This window comes from Lithobates pipiens, unplaced genomic scaffold (genome assembly GCF_037356315.1).
Source record: "Lithobates pipiens isolate NorthernLeopardFrog02 unplaced genomic scaffold, aLitPip1_a1.2 Scaffold_19, whole genome shotgun sequence".
Taxonomy (NCBI): domain Eukaryota; kingdom Metazoa; phylum Chordata; class Amphibia; order Anura; family Ranidae; genus Lithobates; species Lithobates pipiens.
This window is the reverse complement of record NW_027507764.1, coordinates 520,650,336-520,670,185: the sequence shown is the minus strand read 5'-3', so window position 1 is coordinate 520,670,185 and position 19,850 is coordinate 520,650,336. Positions and strand designations below refer to the sequence as shown.

The 19,850-nt window shown below is 45.2% G+C and overlaps 7 pseudogenes; all 7 read left to right on the top strand.

Moving 5' to 3' along the window:
• Positions 1 to 2,165: 2,165 nt before the first annotated feature.
• LOC143999959 (5S ribosomal RNA) lies at positions 2,166 to 2,284 on the top strand (annotated as a pseudogene).
• Positions 2,285 to 3,201: 917 nt separating this feature from the next.
• Positions 3,202 to 3,320, top strand: LOC143998649 (5S ribosomal RNA; annotated as a pseudogene).
• A 99-nt stretch (positions 3,321 to 3,419) lies between these two features.
• LOC143999037 (5S ribosomal RNA) lies at positions 3,420 to 3,538 on the top strand (annotated as a pseudogene).
• Positions 3,539 to 3,698: 160 nt separating this feature from the next.
• LOC143998893 (5S ribosomal RNA) lies at positions 3,699 to 3,818 on the top strand (annotated as a pseudogene).
• Positions 3,819 to 4,987: 1,169 nt separating this feature from the next.
• Positions 4,988 to 5,106, top strand: LOC143998856 (5S ribosomal RNA; annotated as a pseudogene).
• Positions 5,107 to 5,427: 321 nt separating this feature from the next.
• On the top strand, positions 5,428 to 5,546 carry LOC143998986 (5S ribosomal RNA; annotated as a pseudogene).
• Positions 5,547 to 5,646: 100 nt separating this feature from the next.
• LOC143999335 (5S ribosomal RNA) lies at positions 5,647 to 5,765 on the top strand (annotated as a pseudogene).
• The last annotated feature ends 14,085 nt before the right edge of the window (positions 5,766 to 19,850 follow it).

Genomic DNA, 19,850 nt, shown 5'->3' with positions numbered 1-19,850 from the left:
GTCTTTCAGACCTGTTCGGGTTCAGTCCGACAATGCCACAGCAGTGGCCTATATCAATCACCAGGGCGGTACCAGAAGTCTGGTTGCGCAAAAAGAGGTGAATCGTATACTTGTCTGGGCAGAAAGGCATGTTCCATGCCTTTCTGCAGTCTTCATTCCAGGAGTGGAAAATTGGCAGACAGATTTTCTGCGCCGCCAGCAGTTGTGCCTAGGAGAATGGGCTCTGCACCCCGACGTGTTTTGGAACATATGTCGCAGGTGGGGTACTCCAGACGTAGATCTGTTTGCGTCCAGGTTCAACAGAAAACTGGACAAATTTGTGTCAAGGACAAGAGATACACTCGCTCAGGGGTCGGATGCTCTGACAGTTCCCTGGGATCAGTACAATTTGATTTATGCCTTCCCCCCGTGCCCGCTTCTGTCGCGGTTCCTGGGAAGAGTCTAGAGGGAAACAAAGTCGCTTCTTTTGGTAGCCCCGGCTTGGCCCAGGCGACCGTGGTACGCAGAGATCATGAAGTTGGCAGTAGGCAGGCCGTGGATCCTCCCTCTCCGGCCAGATCTGCTCTCACAGGGTCCAATTTACCATGCTGCTTTACACAGTCTGAATTTGACGGTTTGGCTGCTGAGACCCACATTCTGAGAGACCGTGGGCTTTCGGGGCCAGTCCTTTCTACTCTGGTCAATGCCAGAAAGCCGGCCTCCAGGCTTATTTACTACAAAATCTGGAGGGCATATGTTTCCTGTTGTGAACTCAGGGAATGTCATCCTAGAAAGTATGTCATTAGCAGGATCTTGGCCTTCCTCCAGTCAGGCCTAGAAATGAATTTGGCCATAAGCACTATCAAGGTGCATATTTCGGCCTTGTCAGTGTTTTTTCAGAAACCACTTGCATCACATTCCCTGGTGCGGGCTTTCATCCAGGGGGCTATGCGGATAAGGCCGCCAGTCAAACCTCCGGTATGCCCATGGGATCTGAATTTGGTTCTCTCAGCTTTGCAGGGGCAACCTTTTGAACCTTTGCATCAGGCTTCGTTAGTTCTTTTGACTAAAAAATTGGTTTTCTTGGTAGCCATATCCACGGCTAGAAGAGTGTCAGAACTAGCAGCTCTCTCCAGTAAAGAACCGTATCTAATTATTCATAAGGACCTGGTGGTAATGCGTCCCAACAGGTCCTTTCTGCCTAAGGTGGTTTCAGGATTCCATTTGAATCAAGATGTAAGCCTACCATCCTTTTTTCTGGACCCACAGTCTGCAGAAGAAGAATCTTTGCACACTTTGGATGTGGTAAGGGCAATCAGTATCTATCTTCAGGCAACTGCACAGATAAGGAAAACTGATTGCTTATTTATTTTGCCGGAAGGCCCTAGGAAGGGTCAGGTGGCATCAAAATCCACTCTCTCATGGTGGATTAGACAGATTATTTCTCAGGCCTATAGTGTTAAAGGGAAGATCCCTCCTTTTCAAGTGAAAGCGCACTCAACTAGGGCTGTAAGTGCTTCTTGGGCAGTGCATCACCAGGCCTCCCTGGCTCAGATCTGTAAGGCTGCAACTTGGTCATCAGTCCACATATTCACCAGATTCTATCAGGTGGATGTCAGAGGGCAAGAGGATATCGCCTTTGGGCGCAGTGTACTGCAGGCTGCAGTTTAGGTCCTCCGGTCCTTGGCGGTCTATATATTATGATCTGTGTCTCCCTCCCCTCAATCTGAGCATTGCTTTGGGACATCCCACTATGTAATGAAGCTCCTGTGTCCCCTGATGTATGATCAAGAAAATAGGATTTTTATACACAGCTTACCTGTAAAATCCTTTTCTTGAGAGTACATCACGGGACACAGGGCTCCCACCCCTCTTGGGTTTTACGTGGTTTCCTATTGCTTTGCTACAAAACTGAGGTGCCTCCCATATGGGAGGGGTTATATAGGGGAGGAATTCTCCTTAATTGGGGGTTAACCAGTGTCCAATCACCAGAGGTGCCTATATAACCCACTATGTAATGAAGCTCCTGTGTCCCGTGATGTACTCTCAAGAAAAGGATTTTACAGGTAAGCTGTATATAAAAATTCTATTTTTTATGTTGTTGGCGTTGACCTGTTTTTTTTCACTTGTTTCCCAAGATGACCATCTTGGCGTTTGTCAAGAGGGTGAGAGTGCCCAAAGAAAGTGCCTACGGCCAAATCACCCTGAAAGTGCCCGATCTTGTCTGATCTCGGAGGTTAAGCATTGTCGGGCCTGATTAGTAACTGGATGGGAGACCGACTGGGAATACCAGGTGCCGTAGGCTTCTTTTTATGCTGTTGGCGTTGACATTTTTTTTTTTTTCCGCTTCTTTCCCAAGGTGACAATCTTGGCATTTGTCAAGAGGGCTGAGAGAGCCCGAAGAAATCTCCTACGGCCACATCACCCTGAAAGCGCCCGATCTCATCTGATCTCGGAGGCTAAGCAGGGTCCGGTCTGGATAGTACCTAATTACAGGTGCCGTAGGAATCTTTTTATATTGTTGGCTTTGACCTGTTTTTTTTTCGCTTGTTTCCCAAGGTGACCATTTTAGCATCTGTCAAGAGTTTTGAGTATGTCCCGAAGCGTTCGCCTAAGGCCACATCACCCTGAAAGCGCCCGATCTCAGAGGCTAAGCAGGGTCAGGGTCAGATGGGAGACCGCCAGGGTCTATGTTTTTGGCGTTGACCTGTTTTTTTTTCACTTTTTTCCCAAGATGACCATCTTGGCATTTGTCAAGAGGGTTGAGAGTGTCTGAATAGAACACCTATGGCCACATCACCCTGAAAGCGCACAATCTCATCTGATCTCAGAGGCCTAGCAGTGTACGGCCTGGTTAATACCTGTATGGGAGACCATCTGTGAATACCAGGTGCCGTAGGCTTCTTTTTATGTTGTTGGTGTTGACCTGTTTATTTTCGCTTGTTTCCCAAGGTGACCATCTTGGCTTTTAAAAAGAGGGTCGAGAGTGCCTAAAGAGATCACCTACGGCCCCATCACCCTGAAAACACCCGATCTTGTCTGATCTCGGAGGCTAAGCCGTGTTGGGCCTGGTTAATACCAGGATAGGAGAACGTCTGGGAATAACAGGTGCCGTATGCTTCTTTTTATGTTATTGACCTTGACCTGTTTTTTTTTTTCACTTGTTTCCCAAGGTGACCATCTTGGCATTTGTCAAGAGGGTTGAGAGTGCCCGAAGAGATCACCTACGGCCCCATCACCCTGAAAGCGTCCAATCTCGTCTGATCTCGGAGGCTAAACAGTGTCAGGCCTGGTTAGTACCTGGATGGGAGACCGCCTGGGAATACCAGGTGCCATAGGCTTCTTTTTATGTTGTTGGCTTTGACCTGTTTTTTTCGCTTGTTTCTGAAGGCGACCATCTTGGCGTTTGTCAAGAGGGTTGGGCGTGTCTTGAAGAGAATGCTTACGGCCACATCACCCTGAAAGCACCCGATCTCGTCTGATTTCAGAGGCTAAGCAGTGTCAGGCCTGGTTAGTACCTGGATGGGAGACTGCCTGGGAAGACCAGGTGCCATAGAAGGATCTGGCCTGGTTAGTGTCTTGATTGGGAGATCGCCTGGGAATACCGGATGCCGTAGACTTCTTTTTATGTTGTTGGCTTTGACCTGTTTTTTTTAGCTTTTTTCCCAAGGTGAGCATCTTGGCCTTTGTCAAGAGGCTTCAGAGTGCCCAAAGAGAGTGCCTACGGCCAAATCACCCTGAGAGAGCCCAATCTCATCTGATTCTTGGAGGCTAAGCAGCGATGGGCCTGGTTAGTACCTGAACGGGAGACAGCCTGGGAATACCAGGTGCCGTAGGCTTCTCATTATGTTGTCGGCGTTGACCTGTGTTTTTTCCCTTTTTTCCCAAGGTGACCATCTTGCCATTTGTCAAGAGGGTTGAGAGTGCACAAAGAAACTGCCTACGGCCACAACACCCTTAAAGCACCCAATCTCGTCTGGTCTCAGAGGCTAAGCAGGGTTGGGCCTGGTTTGTACCTGGATGGGAGACCGCCTGGGTTTTCCAGATGCCGCAGGCTTCTTTTTATGTTGTTGGTGTTGACCTGTTTTTTTTCGCTTGTTTCCCAAAGTGATCATCTTGGCATTTGTCAAGAGGGTAGAGAGTGCTTAAAGAGATCGCTTACAGCAGCATCACCCTGAAAGCACCCTATCTCTTCTGATCTCGGAGGCTAAGAAGGGTTGGGCCTAGTTAGTACTTGAATGGGAGATGGCCTTGGAATACCAGGTGCCGTATTCTTCTTTTCATGTTGTTGGCGTTGACCTGTTTTTTTTCGCTTGTTTCCCAGGGTGACTATCTTGGCATTTTTCAAGAGGGATGAGAGTGCCCAAAGAGATTGCCTATGGGCACATCACCCTGAAAGCACCCAATCTCCTCTGATCTCAGAGGCTAGAAAGGGTCGTGCCTTGTTAATACCTGGATGGGAGACCGCCTGGGAATACTAGGTGCTGTAGGCTTCTTTTTATGTTGTTGGCGTTGACTTGATTTTTTGTTTGCTTCCCAAGGTGACCATCTTGGCGTTTGTCAAGAGGGTTGAGCGTGCCTGAAAAAAATCTACTATGGCTGCATCACCCTGAAGGAGCCCAATCTCATTTGATCTCAGAGGCTAAGCAGGGTTGGGACCTGGTTAGTACCTGGATGGGAGACCGCCTGGGATTTCTCAATGCCATAGGCTTTTTTTTTAAGTTGTTGCTTGATTCCCAAGGTGACCATCTTGGCGTTTGTCAAGAGGGTTGAAAGTGCCTGAAGGGATTGCCTACGGGCACATCACCCTGAAAGCACCCGATCTCATTTGATGTTGGAGGCTAAGAAGAGTCAGGCCTTGTTAGTACGCGGCTGGGAGACCGCCTGGGAATACCAGGTGTCGTAGGCTTCTTTTTATGTTGTTGGCGTTGACCTGTTTTTTTTAGCTTGTTTCCCAAGGTCACCATCTTGGTGTTTGTCAAGAGGGTTGAGAGTGCCTGAAGAGATTGCCTATGGCCACATCACTCTGAAAGCACCCAATCTTGTCTGATCTTGGAGGCTAAGAATAGTCAGGCCTGGTTAGTACCTGGATGGGAGACCACCTGGGAATACCAGTTATTGTAGGCTTCTTTTTATGTTGTTGGCGTTGATTCGTTTGTTTTTTTCCGCTTGTTTCCCAAGGTGACCATCTTGGCATTTGTCAAGAGGGTTGAGAGTGCCCAAAGAGATCGCTTACAGCAGCATCACCCTGAAAAAGCCCTAGCTCTTCTTATCTCTGAGGCTAAGAAGGGTTGGGCCTAGTTAGTACCTGGATGGGAGATGGCGTTGGAATACCAGGTGCCGTATTCTTCTTTTTATGTTGTTGACATTGACCTGTCTTTTTTCGCTTGTATCTCAAGGTGACTATCTTGGCATTTGTCAAGAGGGTTGAGAGTGCCCAAAGAGATTGCATATGGGCACATAACCCTGAAAGCGCCCGATCTCCTCTGATCTCAGAGGCTAAACAGGGTTGGGCCTTGCTAGTACCTGGATTGGAGACAACCTGGGAATACTAGGTGCTGTAGGCTTCTTTTTATGTTGTTGGCGTTGACTTGTTTTTGTTTTGTTTGTTTACCAAGGTGACCATCTTGGTGTTTGTCAAGAGGGTTGAGAGTGCCTGAAGAGCTTGCCTATGGCCACATAACCCTGAAAGCACCAGATCTCGTCTGATCTCAGAGACTAAACAGGGTCGGGCCTTGTTAATACCTGGATGAGAGACCACCTGGGAATACTAGGTGCTGTAGACTTCTTTTTATGTTGTTGGTGTTGACTTGTTTTTTTTTTTGTTTCTTTCCCAAGGTGACCATCTTGGCGTTTGTCAAGAGAGTTGAGAGTGCCTGAAGTTATTGGCTACGGCCACATCCCCCTGAATCTGTTCCATCTCGTCTGATCTTGGAGGCTAAGCAGGGTCGGGCCTGGTTAATGCCTGGATGGCAGACCGCCTGGGAATACCAGGTGTCGTAGGCTTCTTTTTTTTTTCAAATATAATTTTTTCTCCAAACAGGGGAAGACGGTCCCCCGAGTACATAATGCAACAGAGAAATACAGAGCAAAAAGCAGCTGAACAATACTTGATACAGGTATATTCGCAACTGTGAGTCTGCCTTCCATCAATCATAATGATTCAAGGCACGGATAAAGTACTGTACCAAGATCCAGGGTCACACAAACCCCAGGTCCCTCCGGCATAATCCATCCAGAGGGGGGGGTGGGGCCGTCATTCCCAATTTTCCACTTTTTCCAAAAGAGAGAGTGGGTGGAGGGGGTGAGAGATAGGGGAGGAAGGCAGAAAAGAGAAGGGGTGAAAGATCAGGAAAGGAGAAGAGGGGACGAGACACAATGGCAGCCACTGTCCAAGGGGCCAGTCAAGGAAAGCTCAGAGCATTAAGGTGATAGCAGGCGACATCCTTCCAGCGAGAATATAAAGGTATTCCAGATGTCCCAGGTTTGTTTAAAAAATTCTTGTTTACCTTGTGATGTGAGGATCAAGTCCTCCATTTTTTTTAATGTCCTCTATTTTCCTAAGCCAGTGAGTAATGAAAGGGGGGGAACATTTTTTCCAATAGAGAGGGATGCAGGATTTCGCCACATTTATCACATGCCGTAAAATTTATTTTTTTGTACTTCTTAATGGGAATCTGTCAATGGTGCAAGAGAAAGAATGCAGCCTCTTCCGGGATGGAGAAGTCTGTGAATTTTTGTGTTATGCATCGGATCTCTGTCCAGAAGTCCACCAAGCTGGGGCAGGACCAAAAAATGTGGATCAACGTGCCCTCTTCTTCTCCACACCTCCAGCATATGTTCGAGGAAGAGGGGAATTATTTATGCAGCTTTGATGGTGTCAAATACCACCTGGTGAGAAGTTTAAAATTTGTCTCCTGTATCTTCGTGCACAGCGAGGTTTTGAGAGCCAAAGTGATAATGCGTTGTCTCTGTGCTGGGGAAAACGAGCAATTAAGGTCCTTTTCCCAGTTGGACAGGCAGGTTAAGTGTGGGTGATCTGTTTGAGAGAGAATGTGGACCAAAGGGCCTTCGCTCCTGCATAGAGCCTCAAACTCCGTCTGAGGGCGTGCGAAAGTTTGAGTATTGGGGATGGAATGGAAAAAATGATGTTGTTGCGCCGCTCTCCAAAAAGGCATTTGGAAAAGCCCAGTAAGGGGTAAATCCTCCAGGGGGGTCCAGAGTCAAACTGGAGGGAAGCAGTGTCTCGCACCAATAGGCTCAATAAATAAGTCATCCAGGGTGTCCCCGAAAGCTGCAGAAGGCAATCTCGGCAAAGAGTAGGTGGGGGCCAGAGGGGGGGACGAGGGGCGCAACCAGGGAGAGGGGACACATATGCGGGAATGTCAAGCCCTTCCAGTACAGCGCACTAGGTATCACTCAGACCCCCCAAAGTGCAACTCCCCCCTCTAAGGTCAAGACTCCAGAAGGGAAGATGAGCCGCCCTGGTCTGTACATGAAAGAACCTGCTGCCAAGGGGTTGGGGCCATCATCCCTTCCTCCAATGGGAGATGCCACCTGTCAAGTGGTGCCCCTCCGACAATGTCGTCGGGGTATATGTGGAGCATCCAGGGGGAGGCAGGGACCACCCAAACAGTGAGGGGTAACGCCTCCAATGGGGACCGGTGTCAGACAGGAGGATAGCGGTGTCTTGTACAAGTTGGTTAATTAGACAAGTCATCCAGTATGTTCCTGTGAGCAGCGGAAGGAAAGGTCGGTAAGGATTATGAATGGGGGGGGCCAGGGAGTGCATAAAACTGCCACCAGATGACCGGGGCCGAGAGGGCAAGGGGATGAAAGTCGGATCTGGTAGGTGGGGGGGGGGTGAGGAGTCTCACTCATATTACTCACGTTGGCCATCCCTTGAAGCTGAGCTCTCTGCATACCCAGGATGTTCTTCTGTATAATCTAGCCTATCTGTATACATTAGCCTGTCTTTTGTACACATTAGCCTCTCTGTATCAACTAGCCGGTCTTCTGTATACACTAGTCCGTCCCTAGCTTGTCTTTTATACACATAGTCTCTCGGTATACCCCGCCTTTCTGTATACATCTTTATACCCTAGCCTCTATGTATAATCTTGCCTCTCATTATACCCCAGCCTGTATTCTGTTTACCCAATTTTGTCTTTTATATAAACTAGCCTGTCTACTGTATAACGTAGCTTCTCATTATACCCCGGCCTCACTGTCAGCTTGTCTCTGTACACTAGCCTCTCTGTTTTCCCTAGTCTCTCTGTTTAAAATAGCCTCTCTGTATACACTAGTCTGTCTGTATACTTTAGCAAGTCTGCACACACTAGCCTCTTTGTGTAAAACAGCCTCTCCCTCAGTATAACCTCGCCTCCATCTCTGCATATCCAGTACGTTCTTCTGTATAATCTAGCCTGTCTTTTGTACACATTAGCCTCTCTGTATAAACTAGCTGGTCTTCTGTATACACTATTCCGTCTGTATACACTAGCAAGTCTGTGTAACCCGGTCTCTCTCTCCCTAGAAAACACCAACCCTGACCCTGACAGAGGAGGAGGGTTTAATAGTCCCTCAGACTCCTCCCACAAATACGGGCTGGCCTGCGGCCAGCCTTCCCACTTGTAATTGGAGTCTTCAAGTGGGAAATGCGATATTACTTAACCACTTCCCACCCGGCCAATGCACATATACGGCCGGGTGGGAGCCGTCTACTTCTGATAGGACGTTCAGGAATGTCAATCAGGGCTCTGTGATTGGCCCTCCTGATCACATGACGGCCGTGTCCAATCACGGCCGTCATGTGATGTAAACAAACAGCCGGTTGCTAGGCAATCGGCTCCTCCTCTCCTCACACAGAAGTCATCGCTGAGGAGAGGAGAGTAGATTGCTGCAGCCGGTGTCTTGTGAAATAGGGTCCTCCATCAGATGCTGTCCCCTGCGTACTGCGCATGCGCAGTACACAGGAGCACAGATTCCGAAAATTGCCGAGGACGAACGGCGCCTGCGCCGTGAGTCCAGGTTCTATCCCCACTATCCAAGTGGACATAGAGTTAGAATAAAAAAGAGCCGAGCGCAGCGAGGCCGAGCCTGAAGCGTGGCGAGCGAAGCTCGCCCGCGAGGGGCCCTCTAAAATTCTAAACCCTATGTCCGCTTGGATAGTGGGGCTACCTCCTCCACTCACGGCGCAGGCGCCGTTCAGCTTCGGAGATTTTCCGAAGCTCCGTCTGCTCCGTACTGCGCATGCGCAGTACGGAACGGACACATATCGATGGCCGGACTCTATTAGGCAGAACACCGGCTGATGATCAGTGAGTATGAGCTGTTTTTTACAGCTTTTTACTCACTGATCTTCAGTCTAGTGTAAACACACAACACACCACACAGTGTAAACACAGTCCCCACATATGTCCCCATAACACACATGTCCCCAAAACATACATGTCCCCAAAAAATAAAAACACATGTCCCTAATAATAAAAACATGTCCCCCACATATGTCCCACTAAAATCACTTGTCCCAATGATTATGTGCACACATATGTACGTGATCACCTGCACACATATGTACATGATCATTTGCGTACATATGTCCGTGATCACACAAACCAATTATTATACACTTAACGGATTTTTTTTTACCAAAAACATGTAGCAGAATACATTTTGGCTTAAATTTATGACAAAATTTGATTTTATTGGATTTCTTTTAAAATAGAAAAACGAAAATATTGTTTTTTTTCCAAATTTCCGCTTTTTTGCGCTTATATCGCAAAAAATAAAAAACGGAGTCGTGAATAAATACCACCAAAATAAATCTCTATTTGTGCGAACAAAATGATAAAAACTTCAATTTGGGTACAGTGTAGCATGACCGCACAATTGTCACTGAAAGCGCTAGAGCGATGAAAGCTGAAAATTGGGCTGGGAAGGAAGGGGGCGAAAGTGCCCTGTATTGTAGTGGTTAAGAACCAAGGCCTGAGGTGTGCCATGGCCTGGATGGTCAGTATGCTTGAAAAGAGGGCAAAAAGACACAAGTATAGGTAGAAAAGGAAAGGTAAAGATCCCATCCATAAAATGACATATGCCCAAACGCCAACTGTAAGTTACCGCTGTGAGAGTAGAATCCACCGACTCTTGACCTGAAGATGAGAAGGAACCCCCTAAGAGTCTGCAAGCTACGCAAACCCAAATTAATGTCCCGTGAAGGATAGGATGAGCCTGATGCCCAAGGTAACCCAGACATGAGAATGAACTTCTTGTGAATGAGAGGATACGTGGGGAAAAGGGAGCAAGGGCTGACCCGAAGAACCCTACAAGAAGATGGCTGAGCAGACTGAAAAAACCCAACACAAGACTGCCTGGGGTATACAGTGAGGCTATTATAATTGGAATGAGGCTGGGGTAATAAGATTGGCTTGGGTATACGGCGAGGTAGACCCTAGAAAAGAAACAGAAATCAGAAAAGTCAAACAAGGTAATACAGATAGGCTAATGTTATTCCCCTGAGCCTGGTATATACAGAAGAATGGCTAGTGTATACAGAGAGGCTAGTGTGTACAGATGACAAGCTATTGTTTACAGATAGGCTTGTGTATACAGAAGAGAGTCTTGGGAATTCAGTGAGGCTAGTGTATGCAGAGAGGCTGGGACACCGAGACTATTGTAAAAAGAAGGCAGGCTAGTGTATATAGGTTACGGGCACGTGTATACAGAAGACAGAGAGGCTAGTCTATATAGAGGGACTGGTGTACACAGAAAGATTAATGTATACAGAAAGGCTAGCGTGTACAGAAGACATGACTTTATTTTTTGCTAATGCAACTACATCTAAATCATGTAAAGAGTTACAGTGCTTTTTTCATATTTGGTGCTGTTAAAAGGTCAGTAGTGTGTTGTCAGTGGTGATATCAATGTGACAGTTAATGTAGAGAACTACATATATAAAAAATAGAGCAAAAGAGGGCTAAGTTTATTTTGTTAAGTCATTGACTGATAGACGTTAAGTAATTGGCCGTTATTGGTTTGGCAGTACATGGTTTATTTTGATGTAAGATAGTTTTATTCTCTACCTATAGCCGAGTTTTAGACGACTTTATTATTAGCATTAGTCGCATTAATCATATTTATTATGCAGAGTGTAAGTATTGTAGTGAGACGATATTGCTTTTGAAAGATTTGTATTATTATACATAGCATTGTTAGTAGACCAATAGGACAATTTACATGGCTTAATATTGCAGAGCGTAATTTAACAGGAAAGAAATCCAAAGCGTTAGTTGCAGTAGCTTCATAAAACTGAGAAATCGTTGCATTACTCTAAATGTAAAAGTTGTTCCGGTAGCACTGAGAAGACTGATATTAGATGAGTGATCTACCCATTCCGTTTACTATTGCAGAGAGATACCGGTTAAATCTTAATATCTTAATATTTATTGCTGCGTGTAAGGTAGAAATAAGATGGTTTTGTGTGAGTTGGTTTACCAGGATATAGAGATCGTAATCTGGTTATTCTAATAATAAATATAGCAAAATAACACAGATTAATATTGAGACAGTATATACAAGTCGAGTTTAAGTGGAAATACACGAAATGACAGCAACGACGTGTGTAGGTTTTTATCAATCGGGTTCATTACGTGTCTTTAATAATGTAGTAAATATACCCCAAATACAGTATAAGGATAAGAAAGGAAAATAACTGGCAGAGGATGACATGGCAAAAAGACAAACTGCATTAGAAATGTGAATGTGAATTAGAGATGAAATGTCAATCCCCATTGGTAACCATTAATAAAGTTAACACGGCTACGTACAGCAAAGTTTGAGCTAAGCAGCTAAATATTCCTTTATATTGCAGAGCTTAAGTATTGCAGTTGAAAAGAGATCGGAAGCGTTTTTTGCAGTAGCTTCAAAATGACTGAGAAATTGAGAGCAATTGAACTGTTCACATCGGTAGCATTGCATTACTCTTAATATGTGAAGCGTGTAAAGAAGCAAAAGATGGTTTTGTATTATCCTAAAAGTAGCAGTATACGTAATAAAGGTGGATTTAGACATAGCAAACCCTATAATCTAATTTAGCAAAATTAGAAAGGATAATATTGAGACAGTATAAACAGGTCGAGTTTAAGTGGAAATACACAAAAGCTTACCTTTACATTGTTCAATAGAGCCTTGCAAAGTAATACCAAGTTAGAATATCGGACTAGCAATTAGATGAGATGATTGCTGTAATCATAAAATATCAGCAACTTGTCTTTAAGGATGAGAAAGTATAATAACCGGAAAAGTATGAAATTTTAAAGAGACAAATTGCATTAGAGATGTGAGATAGACATGAAATGTCAATCCCCATTGGTTACTTACATGAAACCATTAATACAGTTAACGCGGCTACATACAGCAAAGTGTGAGCTAAGCAGCTAAAGGGTATACATTATTTAAGAGTAAATTAACGTAGCTTGTAAATTCCAACGTGTAAATCGTGCCATTAATTTTGTTACGCACGAAGGCGGCTTACACTGACTTTTCTCCGTTTCCACTGGTTATCCGCATAATGTATCAGTAACCCTGAAAATTAATAGTGATAGACAGTTTACAATAGGATGTATGCTTGATGTGAATGTAAAATAGTTGCATTATGTGTTATTAATGTAATCAAACTTTATTGCTATCCTTTGATACTGCAACCACTTTCTCGCATTTTGCTGCTTTTAAAAAATGTGTTGCCAGTGTTATGTGTTACAAATGGTTATCAGTGTGACAGTTGAAGTAATATACAAAATAGAGTCAGAAAGAGAATCCTATTGCATAGAGGTAGAGAGATGGTTGCATTATTCTTAATGTGCCGGCTTTAAAAGGTTTTAAAAAGATGGTTTTGTGTGAATTTTGCTTTAACGTAAAATTAGCTGTAGACATTATATCTATGGTTACGTTTACAATGATTTAGAGATAGTAATCTCTATAATATAATAATAATAAGTATATTGAGGCAGTAAATATAAATACAGATAAAGTGAATACACAAAAGGGATCAAGAGATTGTTGCAAAGTAATATCCTCATTAAGGCCGATTGTCGGAATAGCAACATAACACGAAATATGAGCACGGCTAAAATACAGAAAAACAGTACATTATTTAGGAGTACAGTAGAATATAGTATAAATTATTTAAGATTAAATTGACTTAGCCTGAAAATATCTAAGTTTAAATCGTTGAGTAAATCGTTGAGTAAATCGTAAATTTATCAGCTAAGTTAACTCTGAGATTATGATTAATTTGACAATTCCATTACGCGGTCCATTTCCACTGGTATAATCATAATGTAATATCAGTAATTGCTATCAGTAAATGTTAAAATTTTAGACAGTTTACATTAGGATGTGGAATTGATATGGATTTAAAAGCGGTACATTAATTTTCTGAAGCATATGGCAGAAAGACGGCTTACACTGCTTTTCTCACATTTTGCTGCGGTAAAAAGAAATGTTTTGTCACTGTGTTTTAACTGTGCAATGATCCTAGTGCAGAGAGATACTCAGTTAATGTCAGAGATACTCGGTTAATGTCAGAAAAGCAATAAAACTTTTTACATCGTTAGCGAGCGATAGTTACATTACTCATAATATGTGCAGCATGTCTGGTAGCAAATGGATGGTTTTGTGAACATTTTGCATTACCGTACAATTAGCGGTAGACCTCATCGAAGTGAATAGATTTAACTGGTTTTGAGATAGTACTCTCTATTTCTAATAATAAATAAAGCAAAATAAGTCAGGATGGTGTGTCATCAGTGGTGATATCAAAGTGACAGTTGATGTGGAGAATTACAAATATGCAAAATAGAGCAAAAGAGTGCAAAGTTTATTTTGTTAAGTCATTGACTGATAAGTAATTTTTTAAGTTATTGGCCGTTATTGTTTTGGCAGTACATGGTTTATTTTGATGTATGATAGTTTTATTGCATGCTTGATGTGGGTGATTAAAATCGTGTAATCTATATTTAGCATAAGAATGAAAAGGCATAACATGGCAATGAGACAAACTCCATTAGAGATGCGAACTAGATGAAATGATGAAATGTGTCTGTATATCCAAGATTGTCTATTGTTATCACTTAGCCTACCCTCTAAATTCACTAGCCTCTCTATACACACGAGCATGTTTTCTGTTTCTGTATACATTACTCTGTCTTCTTTACACCCTGGCCTGTCTTCTATATACACTCTGTTATACACTAGTTTCTCTGTATACACTAGCCGGTCTTCTGCATACAAAAGCCTGTCTTCGGTATACACTAGCCTATTTTCTGAATACACTAGCCCGTCTTCTGTATGCCCTAGCCTGTCTTCTGTATACATTAGTCTCTCTGTATAAACTAGCATCTCTCTATACCCCAAACTGTCCTCTGTAAACACTTGTCTCTCTTTATAGCCTGTCTAGCCTTTCATCTGTACACACTAGCTTCTCTGTATACACTAAACAGGCTTCTATATAAAATAGCTTCACTGTATGCACTAGCCTCTCTGTATAATCTAGCCTTTATTCTGTATTCACTAGCCTTTCTTCTGTATGCTGTAGTCTTCTATATATACTAGCTTCTCTGTACACCCTTGCATCTCTATAAACACTGTGTAAACTAGCCAGTCTTATGTATACACTCGCCGACTGTATACACCAGACTCTCTGAATACACTAAACCCTCTGTATACCACATCCTGTCTTCTGTATACACTAGACTGTAAAAAATAGCTAGAATACACCAGCCTGTCTTCTGTACCCACTAGACACTCTGTATACACTACCCAGTCTTCTGTATACACTGTCAGCTTTGATGTATACCCAAGCCTGTCTTCTGTATATGCACTGTCCTTTCTGTATACACTCGACTCTCTCTATACACTAATCTCTCTATATACACTAACATCTTTGTATATACTAGCCTCTCTTTAAACTAGCCTCTCTGTGTACCCCAGCCTCACTGTTTACTCTAGCATCTCTGTATACTCAAGCCTATCTGCATGCACGAGTCTGTATTCTGTATTCACTAGCCTTTCTTCTGTATGCTGTAGTCTTCTTTATATACCAGCTTCTCTGTACACCCTTGCATCTCTGTAAACACTGTGTAAACTAGCCAGTCTTATTTATACACTCGCCGACTGTATACACTAGACTCTCTGAATACCTAGCCTATGTTCTGAATACACTAGCCCGTCTTCTGTCTTCTGTATGCCCTCTCTGTATAAACTAGCATCTTTCTATACCCCAAACTGTCCTCTGTAAACACTTGTCTCTCTTTATAGCCTGTTTAGCCTTTCTTCTGTACACACTAGCTTCTCTGTATACACTAACCAGGCTTCTATATAAAATAGCTTCACTGTATGCACTAGCCTCTCTGTATAATCTAGCCTCTCTTTATACCCTAGATAGTGTTCTGCATACACTAGCCTCTCCGTAGAAGCCAGCCTTTATTCTGTATTCACTAGCCTTTCTTCTGTATGCTGTAGTCTTCTATATATACTAGCTTCTCTGTACACCCTTGCATCTCTATACACCAGACTCTCTGAATACACTAAACCCTCTGTATACCACAGCCTGTCTTCTGTATGCACTAGACTTTAAAAACTAGCTAGAATACACCAGCCTGTCTTCTGTATCCACTAGATTCTCTGTATACACTACCCAGGCTTCTGTATACACTGTCAGCTTGGATGTATACCCAAGCCTGTCTTCTGTATACACTAGTCTCTCTATATGCACTGTCCTATCTGTATACACTCGACTCTCTCTATACACTAACATCTTTGTATATACTAGCCTCTCTTTAAACTAGCCTTTCTGTGTACCCCAGCCTCACTGTTTACTCTAGCATCTCTGTATACTCAAGCCTATCTGCATACACGAGTCTGTATTCTGTATACACTAGCCTCTCTTTAAACTAGTCTCTGTATACCCCAGAATAACTGTATACTCTAGCCTCTCAGTATACACGAGCATTTCTGTACACATCACCCTATCTGTATTCACTAGCCTCTCTGTATACCCCAGCCTGCCTCTCTCTATACACTAGCTTTTCTTCTGAATATAATAGTCTCAGTCTCTCTCTTTAACCAAGCCTGTTTTCTCTATACATTAGCATGTGTCCTGTATACACTAGCCTGTCTTCTTTATTCTCTAGCCTACCTTCTGTATACCTTAGCCTCTCTGTATAAACTAGCCTTCCTTCTATATACACTGCCATTTATGAGGTAAACAAAGAGTCTAGTGTACATAAACGACAGGCTAGAGTATAAAGAGAGGATAGGGTATACAGAAGAAAGCCTAGTGTATACAGAACACAGGCTAGTACCCTGAGCCTGGGTGAGAGAGGATGAGGAGCATTAGGAGGGCTTGGTCTTTCACATCCGACCAAGCCATGATGTGGCTCAACACGTCCAGCTGCCGAAAATAAGGACAAGCGTGGGAGGCACACAACACCCACTGTAACAGTGCTAGGTTCCTGCATTACAGAAACAGAACACCAGCAATAAGGGGTATCTTCAGGTGTATGCACGGCGCTGTACTGCGCAGTTTTACAGCCCAGAGCGTCAGGGGGCTGTAAGTGGAGACACAGGAGCTGTGGGCAGTAAGCATCCCAAGGGATTGGATCCAGGCAAACCTAAGACAAACCTACTCAGCATCAGGTTGTGCAGTTTAAGCATATATATTTATTGTGAGACTTTAAGCACAACAGTGATTGCACTTTGTACTAGTACCTCTGCTTTGTAGCTTAGGACTATGTCTCCTTGTAAGAGGGTCTCAGGGGGAGATAACAAGGACACTGGTAAGTCACCGCCTAGGTCTAGGGGTTCTAAAAATGCCTGTAGGTTACCACCCCCCCCCTGCAAGACTGGAGTCAGCCTCACAGGATGAGTCAGTGCCCCTGTCAGGATTTGCAGCCTCTCCTGATATTTCAGCCCCGGTATACATCACTGAGGACTCCCTTAGGGCTACATTGGAAGGTTTTGAAGGGAGAATCATGAATTTTATTTCAGCTTCCCTGAAAGAAAGCAGTAAAAGGGGTAGATCCCCTCCCTCTGCTGAGATTCCTCTTTCAGATGACACTTCTGACAATGAGGAGAGATCCCTATCTTGGGACAGGTATCTTGAGCAGTCGGATGAATCAGAGGAAGAGGAGAGAGTCCCCTCCTCCCAGGCGCTCAGAAAACAGGTGCAGTATTATACTGAATTGGTGCGTACCACATTCAGAATGCCTGCTGCTGAGATCGCTACGTCCTCTGTTTCTTCCCTGGGAGTCAGGAAAATCCCACAACCTGCCTTTTCCTTTCCAATTAATCCCTTAATGGATAAATTGTTGTATGAGGATTGGGGACATCCCGATAAACTGTTTGCTCCTCCTAAAAGGTTTTCTATGCTTTATCCTCTGGAGGAAAGTTTCACCAAGAAATGGGGGGTCCCATCTGTCGATGCGGCTGTTTCTTGCGTGAATAGAAATCTGACCTGTCCTTTGGATAATGCTCAGGTATTTAAAGATCCAACTGATAAGAAGCTGGAAACATTATTAAAAGCCTCCTTTTGGGGGGGCGTGTCCTGACCATGGAGGAGTGAGGAAGTGCTTCACCTCAGCTCCGCTCCATCGCCGCACATATCAGCTGCCCTCAGCGGGGAAATCCGATCCACATCACCGGGCTCAATGTCCCAACGATCCCGGCAGTCTTCCCGACCGCCGCAGGGTAACAAGAAGCGGCAGGGACAGCTGGATCAGTTCTTCCCGGGCCCCCACAGACAGGGCCGCGATGGACCCAATATTGACCGGGAAACTTCAGAAAGCTGGGAAATCCTCACAGCCTGCTACAGCGACGCCTTCCCAGTCGACCGGACCGTCTCCCCTGGCTTCTCCGGTGCCCTCCCCAGGATCGGTAAGCGATTCGGCCCCCCCTGCATCCCCCGGGTCCCTGGATGGCCGCTCAGAGGTCTCAGACCTCATGGGAGATGACACAATACGCCGCCATATTATGTCTCTCCCCACCAGAGAGGACCTAGAAAAGTTCACTAGCAGAGTGGAGAAGGCTTTCACCGCTGATATTGCCCAGCTTAAAGCTGATACTACACATCTGGGTCACAGAGTGGAGGCCCTGGAGGAAAAACTAGAGGAGACTCTCCCCGCTATTGCTCTGCTGCAATCTAGGTGCCAAACACAAGACCATCAGCTTGAGGTACTGCTGGGGCAATTGGATGATGTTGAAAACCGCAGCAGGAGGGCCAATATCAGGATCAGGGGGCTCCCGGAGGCTACTGGACCCAGGGATATTGTCCCCACTCTGACTGATATCTTTAGGGACATATTGGGAGTCCCAGCCACTGCTCCTATTGAAATAGACCGAGCCCACAGAGCACTGCGCCCCCCGTCTCAAGACGCTGACAATCCCAGGGATATAATCTGTAAACTTCACAAATATACTATCAAGGACCGGATTATGAAAAAAGTGCGGGGTAAGCCCTTTTATGATTTTGATGGTGCTCGACTGACTTTCTATCAGGATCTCTCGCGGCGCACCCTCATGCGGCGGAGAGCCCTTCGCCCGCTGCTTTCTGTGCTCCAGGCTGCAGGACTGTCCTACCGCTGGGGCTTCCCCTTCTCTCTGCATGTGCTTAAGGATGGCAGGCAGGTGACCCTGCGCACAAAAGACGATCTTCCACATTTTCTATCCTCTCTGGGGCTGAATCCCGTGGACTTTCTGGATTGTAGAGGACCCCCGAGCGACTTGCTTGTCCCCCCCCTTCCTCACAGATGGTCTACAGTCACACGCAAGCATCGACGGAGGGACAGACATAGTTCAACCCGCAACTCTTCAGTGGTTCCTTCTACCACCCGAGACTGATACCGAGCCTGGGCTGTGTGATAGACGGCTGATTGCGGACTTTTTCTACTATGATTGCTGGTGTCTGGGCCTCCCCCCACGGGAATTGTAAATGGGATGTTTTGACCCTGTACCCCCCCCCCCCCCGGGTGTTCCAGGGACCTGGATGTGCCCTATGTGGCCGAAGACTGTGGCTGCCGTGGCCGCAAGAATTTTTGGTGACTTCTCTCCAGCCCTTGTTACTGTTTGACTATCAGATTAGGCCTACAGGGCGGAGAATGTTTACATTCCCAATGTTGGAAGGTGGTCTGCCACGGCGCCCCCTTTTTCTTCCCTTTGCGGGGCACCAGGGGTGGGGGGAGGTTTTTTTTTTAATGTGTTTTGGTTTCTGTTTTTATTTCCCCCTTTTCTTTTGCCATCGTAGCTACCTCCGTGACCCCCCCCCCTCCGCGGTCTGCAGTTTGCTGTGCGGCTACCGTGGTGGGGGGGCCTCTGCCAGGGATCGGCCAGACTCCACGTCCCCGAATGCAATCAGCCCACACTGGGCTTCACCCCTTTTTTCCTCCTCTTTTATTTTTTACTTTTGTTGCTTTTTTGGATCGGTTTTTCTCCCGAATTGAGGCTATTCTGCTCTCAGATGTGGTGGGCGGGGCGGCGACCTTCCTTTTCCCCCTTGTTTTGGTTTACGTTCCCCACATAGGCCATCCATCCATGGGTTTAGTTCCCTGTTGGGACTTTAGGAGGGAGCTAGGAGCCCCCCCGGATAGTGGGGTGGGTCCCATCTCCCCCCAAACTGCTGCATTGTCTAATTTTGATGTAGCTGTTTTGTTTTTATGTTGTTGGTATTTTTGTACTATTTTTTTGTGTTTTTTATCTCCCTATCTCTGCCCTTTTCTTCTCCCTCTTTTTTCACTCCCCCCTTTTCCTAGGAGCCTGCTGTTGCTGCGGTCCTTACACCAGGCGGGTTGGGACGCTTGCCCAGTCCTCCACCCTCCAAC